Source organism: Hibiscus syriacus, unplaced genomic scaffold (genome assembly GCF_006381635.1).
Source record: "Hibiscus syriacus cultivar Baekdansim isolate YM2019G1 unplaced genomic scaffold, ASM638163v2 tig00109972_pilon, whole genome shotgun sequence".
Taxonomy (NCBI): Eukaryota; Viridiplantae; Streptophyta; class Magnoliopsida; order Malvales; family Malvaceae; genus Hibiscus; species Hibiscus syriacus.
The window spans coordinates 1,436,849-1,448,392 of NW_024062543.1; the positions used below are offsets into that span (position 1 = coordinate 1,436,849).

An 11,544-nucleotide genomic window follows, 5' to 3' on the forward strand; every position below is an offset into this window, starting at 1 on the left:
TCAGTCTAAGGTAATTTCCAATTGTCTTTTTAACGAAAAGGGTAAGTTTAAATTTAAGGTAACATTTCGATCCTTATTGCTTACTTTTGATTATTTTCGAAATAAATAGTTGTACTGACCGTTTTTAATGATTTCAGCCCTTAAAGATTTTTCATCTAAAGGCTCTATACCCGAGCTCCGAACCCTATTTAAGTGGGGGTGAAAGCGACGCCTTCGTGTGAATTTATTCTCCGTATGGGCCTAGCAAGTAACCTTCGGGATTCATATACCTTATGCCTTCGTGTGAATTTATTCTCCGTATGGGCATAAGGGAATGTTTCCTCTCGAGTTTAACTTAGTCCACACAAGCCTGTGATGGGTTTAGGACTAAGGGTCTGGCAAGCCCAAGGGGGCACCAGCAAGGAGAACTCAGGTACCATTTTTTAGCACCTAAACCGGGAGACCGTGGAGAATTAGAGCCCACCCCAAAATCTCATTCCAAACCCTAGGCTGCTTTGTTTCCTGCTTTAGTTTCTGTTCAAAGCATGTGAACTAGACAAATATGCGGTTAGGATTTGTTTGAAAGTAGCATGCGGGATAGAGATCATGTCCGGGTAGGATAATAAGCATGTGGGTAGATATCATGTGGGGTAGGACTTTCATTTTTATGATCTTTTTTATTATTTTTTTCACCTCACTAACTCTTTCATCTTCTTTTATTTTATTTTATTTTATTTTCATCACTTGCATCATAAAAGAGGTCATTGATCCACTAAAACGTGTTTGTTAAAACTCGAATAATCTGAATCCATGGACAAAGGTGTTGTAATACAAGAGATTAAAAACCCCGAGGTACGACTATGGTCCGAGAAGACTCAGAAGGAAAATGGAGATAGTCTTGAAGGAAGCTATGTGTCAGAGCTAGTTAGATACGCCTCTATCAGTTTAAAACAAAATAATGTGCAAGAACTTCGAGAAATATGAGATAGTTGGAAGAATGATCGGAAACAGAAGTTCAATCAACGGTATGGTGACATTGCACTTTTGCTTCATGTTAAGACCAATGAGCCCTTAATCAGAGTCTTGGTTCAATTTTGGAACCTGGATACAGTTGCTTCACTTTTACCAGGAGGACATGGTACCTACCATCGAGGAGTATATACACTATTGCACTGTGAAAGCATTAAACTGGAGCGCCTACATCAAACACATCAAGAGTCAGCCTTTCAAGAACGGACTGGCTAAGATTGCAGGAGTTGATGAAAAATGGGTGACTGACCGACTCCGAAACAAAGGTAACGGGCAAGACTATAGACCTTTTTGCACTAGGTCTGTATGGCTTGATCATCTTTCCGAAGGTTTTAGGATGCATTGACGCAGCCGTGGTGGAACTGTTTGAGCAACTTCCGAAACACCGACCATCTCAGCCGAGACCTTTTGGTCTCTCAACCATTGCCGAAGAGCTGGCGGAGGTAGATTCATTGGATGTGTTCAGTTCCTTCAAGTCTGGATTCACATCCACTTCTAGAAGACTAATGGGGTTGCCTACTGTAGATTTAACTACGTATTCACTTTGAGAGAGTTCATCACCATGACAGGATATGAAGGCGCTTCAAAAGAGAAATGGATGAAAGTCTTCACTCATCTACAGGACCGAGATATTACCTGGAGAGCCCCTGTTCCTCAGTGATGTTCTTTTCAAGTATGGGAATTCTGACACTATGACCCTATTGGACTTTGAGGTGCAGTTGGGTATGCTCCGTTGTTGGCACTTAGACAGTATGGGGGCACATCATTTTGTCCCAGCAACATATGGATTATCTATATCAGAGTTTATGTATCACGGTGACAGTTATAAGAAGATGATCAAAGAAGCAGTCGAGTCATGGAAGAAAGTATCTCGGATGGATGTCTAGAAGATTTAGTCCGAACATACCTTTTATTGTTTTTATGTCTCTTACAGATAAAACATTTTGTCTGAATAAGGATTATTTATGATAATGGACACTTTTCTGGATCAATGCCTCGAACATTTCATGCATTCTTGCATTTTGCATTTTCGCCTTTTTGCATTTTCATCTACATTTTAAGCATTTTCACAACATGAAATTAAGTCGTGAAGGCTCGATGAAGCGAATTTAACCACATGGAAGCAAGATTGTAACAGTAGGAGCCTGATCAGCTGATTGTAGGACAAAGCTTGCCAGGATGATCTAAGAAAAGAATCCCCATATCCTAAGGGCCACGATGTTGAAGCTGCTAGCTGTTACCACGTAAGAAGCCCCAAACATTCCTCTGAAACCTGTAAGGCGCTTGCCGAAGAAGGGGGCATGGCATATACCATTTGCACTTAGAGGATTGTTTTGTTTGAACACGTCTTTGATCTTTCGCTTAATCTGTTAAATGATTGAATTTATGCTACTTTCTAAGGTAGAGCAATTGAACAAATTTTAATCTTTAGTTCTTCGAATATTAATGAATTAAGGATTCTTTTAATTCTTCAAGAATTATAGATTTTTGACATATGACAAGATTAGACCTTTCTTATCATGTCTCAAACCCCAAAATAAAATACCTTGATCATTACCAAAAAGACCAAATTTTGACATACCTTCCCTTTGAAATTCTTGAACATGTCTTTATCTTTTTGATACACCCATACCTTTCTTTGAGTCAAAAAAGTCACACCATTGTCTTTTTAGACTCACATTAACATTTTAATACCCAAGGCATTGAGTTGTTCATTTGAACATGAGCATTCTTCTAAGACACAATTTGGGGCATCTCACCGGGAGCCTGAGCATTGAGATATGTTGGGAGCAAGGAGCAAAAAAAACAATTCATTCGAAATAATTCTATCACACATTAACTACACTGTTTTCATGTGAAGAAAATTAATCCTGAAAATCTATCCCCCTGGGGATACCTCTTCTGTGAGGACTTCCATGTATGAAATGATGAACGGCTTTCTTCTTTATCCCTTTACAACAGGAGAAATATATATCCCTTGTGTCCCCTTTTGAGCCTGTAGTATTTTTCTTCTGATTCAACCCTAACCAAGGATCACCCTCCACATTGGGGGCAAGGTAGAAGAAATCTGCTCACATGAGTGAAGACATCAATCAAAAGGAGACACCAAAAGGTGGACCAAATGGCAAGTGCGAAGATCCAATCAAGAACAAAAAAGAAAAGAAGCAAAAAGCAAAAAAAAAAATAAAGAAAAGAGAAACAAGAACAAAAGGAAAAAAAAGCAAAATCAAAAGAAAAAGGGACAAAAAGCACATGCAAAGATTCCCTAATGACAAATGGCACATCAAGCTTCAAACTATGAGATTGATCAAGAACAATCATTCCCGAATCTCTGAATCACTTCACTCGAAGATCATGAAACATCCAGAGAAAATCCAGAGAAACACATATGAGCAGATCCAAATTGAACAAGACATAATTGAAGGCATCAGAATGAATTGATCCTTGGTTCAACACCCTGAAACACTTGTTTGGGCCTATTATCCTTTCTTTCATAACCATGAGCCTTGGCCTACATTACGTGCCTTAAAAGTCCCTTCTAATCATACATGGATTTCTAAACAGAAGAGACTATCTTCAGATTTCATCCGCCTATCAGGATTAATCTTTGTTTGCAAAAAAAAACAATGTAATTAATGTATGTAGAGAAAAATAACAAAGGGGGTTCAAGACGTAAATCCTGAATAACGTCTTGAAACCAAAGGAGGATTCGAGTTGAAAACCTGAAAAGGCGGCTCGAATATAAAAATTGTGCAACTGAGGCGATCACACAAATTACTTGATAAGGCATCGCACAATCCGAGTGTGACAACGAAGGTTGGGAGTCAGAGAACACTTCCAGTAGAGAAGTATGCAAGCTACCCCATCAATCCTTTGAGCATCAAATACCAACCTTTGAGCATCAAATGCCAAACCTTTGACCAAACACAATGACCTGAAACTTTTTATCCTTTCTTTACTTGACCATCTCTCAAAGATAGCTTTGATCTTGACACTTGTCAAATAGCTATAATTTATTGAAGGATTAACATTGTAATTAATTCTTTGATATCCAATGAACTCTAGTTTTATGATTCGTCTCAATTGTAAAACCGTGAAAGGGGCAATATTTTAAAACTTGGGATTAAAATTTTTTGAAAATTTTAATTGATATTAAAAGAGAAAGAAAAACATTTTTTTTAAACAAGACAGTCTCTCTAGAGTGGATCTGGTAAATGACATGTGACTCTCAAACACAAAGCTCATGCTTAGAATCAATGATGAAGCAAGAAATGAGGAACATTTGGGGCATCTTGAAGATTCAACATGAATATTGGGATTTTTTGGGCATCTTTGGGGATTCAACATCCTAATGCGAATTATCAGGCCTTTTTCAAGAGATAAAATATAACCATTCATGTATATCATCTTATGCATACATTTTAGAGCATCATTTCTTCCCCACATACATAATTTTTGCAGCTTTTAGAGTCAAGTTTCGACTTCAAGATGAAGGATACTCGATTCAAAAGCACCTTTAAAGATTGATGTTGGTTGCTTAACTCAGCAGCAATAAGCTACACTTCAACCAATTTGACATATTAAAAGATCGACAGATCTTAGAATCAACTTCAGATGAGTTCGAGAGATAATTCAGAACCGATCCAGTTCGCATTTTCAAGTTGGATTTCAACTTCACGACGAAGGATATCCAATTCCTGGCTCAACTTCACGACGAAGGGGCCACCCACGATTTCAACTTCACGACGAAGGGAATCGTGCTCACCATTGTCTCTCTTGAGACAGTTTACCTTGAAACAAACTTTGTCTCTGTTGAGACAGTTTCCCTTGAAACAAATTTTTTCTCCCTTGAGACAGTTTCTCTTGAAACATAAACATTGAAAACATTTCCCTTGAAATGAGTTTTGTCTCTCTTGAGATAGTTTCCCTTGAAACAAATTCCGTCTCCATTGAGACAGTTTCTCTTGAAACATAAACATTGAAAACATTTCCCTTGAAATGAATTTTGTCTCTTGAGATAGTTTCCCTTGAAACAAAATTTTGTCTCCCTTGAGACAGTTTCTCTTGAACATAAACATTGAAAACATTTCCCTTGAAATGAATTCCGTCTCTCTTGAGATAGTTTCTCTTGAAACATAAACATTGAAAACATTTCCCTTGAAATGAATTTCGTCTCTCTTGAGACAGTTTCTCTGAAACAAAATTTGTCTCCCTTGAGACAGTTTTCTCTTGAAGCATCATCTTTGAATATGTTTTCCTTGGAACTAATTTCATCTCCCCGTGAGACAATTTCTTTTGGAACTAAGTTTTGTCTCTCTTGAGACAGTTTTTCTTAAAACAAAATTTGTCTCCCTTAAGGCCGTTTCCCTTGAAACAAATATCTTGAGATCGTTTCCCTTGAAACAAGTTCTGTCTCTTTTGAGACAATTTCTCTTGAAGCATCATCTGAACCGTTACACTCAGCTCAGGCACATACTTGAGATGGTCGAGAAGCATTTCTCAAATCAAAAATAGAATGTGCACATCAAATTTGAACATTTGAAGAATTCAAGATCAGGGATCAAAATTTGAAGATTCAAGAATCAAGATTCCAGACAGGCAACTAGAGATCGAGATTTCTCTCCAGAGCCCCAGATAAATATGTTGCATATGCATTTTAGGCACACCTAAGAGCATTGCATCCATAGCATCACATATATGCATAACTTTTTCAGGTTTAGCTAGAGTCAATTTCAACTTCGCGGCGAATGATATTGAACTCAAAGCGACACAATTTGCTCGAGAGTGGATTTCAACTTCACGACGAAGGATATCTAGCTCGAAGCCAAACTTCACAATAAAGGGGTCTCCACGGTTTTAACTTCACGGCGAAGGGAATTGTGTCTACCCGCAACATACAATACTTGGATTTCAACTTCACGACGAAGGATATTCAAGTCAAGGCTCAACTTCACAACGAAGGGGCCATATGCGATTTCAACTCCACGACGGAGGATATCGTGGCACTCGAGACAACACAAGTTCAACTTCACAACGAAGGGACGACTGGTTGTCAACAAACAACTTCTCAATTTCAGAGCCAATTTCAACTTCACAACGAAGAATATTGGACTCCAGACAACGCAAGTTCAACTTCACGCGCGAAGGGACCGCTGCCTGTCAACAACAACTTCTCAATTTCAGAGCCAATTTCAACTTCACAACGAAGGATATTGGACTCCAGACAACGCAAGTTCAACTTCACGACGAAGGGACCGCTGCTTGTCAACAACAACTTCTTAATTTCAGAGCCAATTTCAACTTCACAACAAAGGATATTGGACTTCAGACAACGCAAGTTCAACTTCACGACAAAGGGACCGTTGTTTGTCAACAACAACTTCCCAATCTCAGAGCCAATTTCAACTTCACAACGAAGGATATTGGACTTCATACAATGCAAGTTCAACTTCACGACGAAGGGACCACTGCTTGTCAACAACAACTTCCCAATCTCAGAGCCAATTTCAATTTCACAACGAAGGATATTGGATTCCAGACAACGCAAGTTCAACTTCACGACGAAGGGACCACTGCTTGTCAACAAAATTTCATTCATATTCAATTTTAACTTCACAACGAAGGATATTGGACTCGAGACAACACAAGTTCAACTTCACAACGAAGGGACGACTGGTTGTCAACAAACAATTTCCCGGTTCCAGAGCCAATTTCAACTTCACGACGGAGGATATTAGACTTGGAACAATGCTACTTACTTGGATTTCAACTTCACGACGAAGGATATCCAACTCAAAGAAGGATTATTTGCCATCAAATTGTCGAGTTCGACTCCATTCAGCTCGATGACACATCAATCGCACTACTTCCGGTTGCAGTCGAGGTTTTCAAGTCGAGGAGATGACCTGGGTTAGCCGTGCCTTAGTGACAAGCAACATTTTCAAACAGCATAGCTTAAGTCAGAAAAAGCTATCTGTCAATGAAGATTTTCAGTTCTATTCCGATCCAAGATCTTTAAACCGAAGAAGACCGAAGGGTAACGGGAAGCCACGTGCTGATTCAAATTCCGAACTATGGCTTTAATTCATATCATTTCAAGATGAACTCGACTTCACGATGGAGGAGTCATCCGTAACTCAATTCGACAGGGAGTTATTGAAACATCAGAGTTAATTTTCAACTCCACTGAACGAAAAGTGTGTCTTTTAATCTTTGCCCTATCCCGTACCGACTATGGGCAAAGAGGGGCAGCTGTCAACACACATTTTTCGTCCTACTAGGATTCAAACTCCTAAAAATAGGATAGAATTTTAGGATTCAAACTCCTAAGATATGATAGAATTTTGCTAGGATTCAAAAAATAGGATAGATTTTATGATTTAAACTCCTAAAGATAGGATCCACAAGCACTATAAATAGCCATTGTAACTCACGATTGACAGGCATGATTTACACACAAAACACAGAGGAAAGCACGGAAAATACAAAGGCAAAGTTGTTGTAAAATGATTCGAAAAGGAATAAAGGTAGCATCTTTTTTTACATTGTTTCGTTCATTTCGCATGTGCACGTTATTTTTCTTGAGATTTGGTTCGAATAACCCAAAACGTGGTTGCGCCGATGACTAAAAAGGGTGGGATTTCGAAGTTTCGAACCTAGATCCACCCCGAGGCGTGTTCATTTTTTTAAAATATTTAATTCTCCCCCCTAAATCATTTTTTTTCTACTTATTATTCTTGTTATTATGCATATTACTTTCTATTAATTTTATTATATATTATGTTTTTTTATTAGTGTTATATATATATATATATATATATTTTCTATTTTGCATGTATATATACGTATATTACTTTGATTTTTTTTTTTTTATTATTATTATTTTACTTATATATATATATATATATGCTTTTACTTTTTATATATTTTATCATTTATTTATTTTTATATTTATCATATTTTATGTTTTTATATCTTTACTTGTTTTTTATTTATTTGCATTATCATTTTATTTTTATTTAGTTGTTTGTTGTGCATATATTAGTGTTATGTTTTTTATTTATATATATATTTATCATTTTATATTACTATTTCTTACTTAATCTCCTTATTTTATTTGTTTTACTTTATTTATCATTTATTCATCTCTTCTAACCCATTTTGACTTTAAAATGTATATTGTAAATCCGTCAAATGTAAGTTTTGGATCATTATTTATTTTTAATTTAACTTGTTATTTTTCTTAATTAAGACAACTGGAAATTACGTAGTACCGAAAGGGCGGTTCAAGGGTGCTAATCTTTCCTTGACCGTAACCGACTCCCGAGCCCGACATATTTCTGGTAAGACGCAGATCAGATAAGAAATAGGGTATCCGATCAACCCATTTATCTTTAAATAAATGATCGGTGGCGACTCCAATCCACATTTTTCAAGTCGAAGCCCAATTCCGGGGCCCAACCGAAAGACGGTTGCGACATTAGGCAAAAAGAATCCATCAAACAGCCATGGGGATCGCAATTAATAAGCAGATGTAGTGAACCGGCAAGAAATAAAGATTTATAATCAATAAGGTCATCTTCCTGTCTTGGCCCGTTTCATTCCGGTACTGTTAAAGGGCGACATACTTGGGCTCATTCACGGGCTCTCTTCCCGCAATGTACCGTTGAGTAAAGCCAACTCCCTAAGCTGTTGTTTCTTATAATTATCCAAGGATTCATCCTGAAGATAAAAGGAAGGGTTAGGACGAATAGAAAAAGGGTAACATAAAATAGAACACAAGTTGCTTTTGTTTGTACCACAGGCTTCAGAAGATTTTCCAGTATACACCAACAGCATGGTCCAAGCGAGAATTTATCATATTCTCGGGAAATTCAGCCTCCAGCAACAAGTGCAGTGGCTCGTTAAGATGTTCGTATCCGGGTTTATTTTTCAGTTTCTCTTCCTATAGAAAGGGGACCAACCAGTTGTGAGAATTTTAAATGAAGTAGAAATGAATAACAACTGAAGCAAAGCAACGATGGAAAACTCGATCTCATACTTATTTTGAAAATTTAAAATTCCACTTCAACTTGCAGTTTGCTAAGCTAGTCGTTGCCTATCTTTACTTAGGTTAGAACTTGCTTATGCATGATTGTATATCTACCACGTAACTTTTTTTTGGTAACTAAGCACAATACTGAAGAAACTAGACAACACTTCCATTATAATCAGAATCTGAACAAATGACAGCAAGAAGAAGCTTAAGACTTGGCATACGACCGACTGCACAATGTGTTACCGAAATCACATGTTGGTATTAAAAGAATCCATACCTTCACGGAATCCTTGACGGAACCCTTGCCTCTTATGTACACCCTACAGTCGGTCACGGCTTCAACTCTATTGAGGGAGTTCCCTCGTGGTCCCAAAAATCGGACAACAAAGTTCTACTGAAAAGCCTCAGAGTCAGAACTGTTAACTTAAAAGGAGGTGAGCAAAAAATACCTTTAAAAATAACTCACATTCGGATATTTATCCACAGGTACATCAAGTCTAACAACTCTCTTTACAATTGGTGTTGTAGGGACTCCTGGCAAACCAGGCCAACCCACCGATGCATCTTGAATTGAAGCAACTCGTAGCAGATGCTTGATTTCCTGAAGCAGGAAAAATACATTAAAGAATTTTCATTTTCCTTAGATTCAACATTAATGAGAATGAAATCATTTAAGTTAAGAACAAATTTCAATATAAGAATTAAACGTCATTACCTCTGTTTGCATTACAGACCATCCATCCGTCTCCCATTAGGATGTTGACCCAAATGACCTTAAAGGACAATCATGCTCAAATCTCTCATGATCTGCAAAACCAGGATTAAGACTGGAGACCCTTCTAATCTCTGCAGCAATGTAAGAAAAAAACAAAAGTGACTCGATATGTTGTCCAAATCACATTTGGCGGTAAACGTCATCGTTTGGCTTTACGTTTGATTACATGCTTTAGTAGAACTCTCTAGCGGTAACCTTACGGTTTGCTTACTTTAAAAGCACATAAAGGAGCGTAGAAGTATCTAGCTTAAGAATACTTCAGCTTGTAATCACTTAAAACCAAATGTTATAGACAGGATGACAGCTAGTTCTAGGCTGTTATCTATCTGAAACTTCAGTTCATTTGATGGCAATCGACAAGCAAGCGGATTGTCCTCGGAAGAAAAAAGAATCAACAGAACAACCATGGTAATGAATACATGATAAGAATCTAGCAGATTGAAACTTACATTAACTAGAAGATGATATAAACTGTAAGCTTAAGGCACAAGATTTGACATCCATCAAAAGAGTACATGCAACATGTATCGATAGCATTCGATTAATCACTCAAGAATGATCTTTATTCGACCCCGAAAAGGAAAAGATCACAACCGATTTCTGATGATACAAACGACAAAAGTTAAAGGATCCTACATTAAACAAAAAGGAAATAAACAGATGAATCAATAACCTTGATAAAGAAGCCTGGTGCATAGAGGCAGAATTTGCATAAAAGCCCCCAACTTGTGTTTCTCAGCCAATAATTCAGCTAAATACCTGCCATTGTTACTTAAATTATAAGAAAGATTGAAAAACAATACACAGTAAGCCTATAACCAACTTTGATCATAAACCCAAAAAAACCCATCAATGATTAGACTAAAATTCCCAAAAGCAAAACAAAACATGGGATTCGATTGATTAAAGCAATCCAATTAAAAAGAAGAAGAAAAACCTTTCACGATCTGAAGGAAGAGAAGAAGGCCCGTGAGGAGAAGCATGGAGTCCAGAAGGCGGGTACTGAAAGTAACTTCCCGTTTGAATTCTGTCTCCCATCATATTATACACTCAAAAATCACTTTGATGAGTGCTTAAAGGGAGAGATGGAAGCAAAGACTGCTGCCTCTTTATGTGGAGAAGAAGAGTGTCAATGAAAGATCGAAGCCATACTCCAAGAGGACTCTTCAATTCTTCGGTTTCTTCTATATATATTCCCCTTCTTAAATTTCTTACCATTTTCTCTCCTTTTTCTTTTCCAATTTTCGTGCTATTTATTTATTATGCATACGTTTCAATGATCATTGATTTTTTTTCTAGGCTTAATTCAAAGCTAAGTGTTAAATTATACTTCGAAATATGATTTAATACCTAAAGACAATTTTATTTAATATAAATGTTTAACATTTTTCATTATTGTCTATCGTTATTTTTTTATTTTTAATAATAAAAATATTATTTTCTTAAAAAAGAAAAACAAACCCCGTTCCGCTTGTCCCCCTCCTTCTCGTCATCTCACCTCCAACGGCGAACTGTCACCATCGACCGGGTTTTGTTCAGAAAACAATAAAGAACACAACAATAACGATCGTGTCAATAGTTTGTGGTATTTTTTTTAAGATGATCGGCACAGTTTCATGGTGGATGAGGACTGAATTTTAATCGCAACGAGAGGGTTCTGATGATGTCAATAGTGACAGTTATAGGCCGACGACAAAAAAAATGTAAAAATTTAGATTTTTTC

The 11,544-nt window shown here is 37.1% G+C and overlaps 1 pseudogene; it reads right to left on the minus strand.

The window, feature by feature from the left end:
• The window catches only part of LOC120211441, a 19,162-nt pseudogene extending 8,250 nt beyond the window's left edge, over window positions 1-10,912 (minus strand).
• Between the last annotated feature and the right edge of the window lie 632 nt (window positions 10,913-11,544).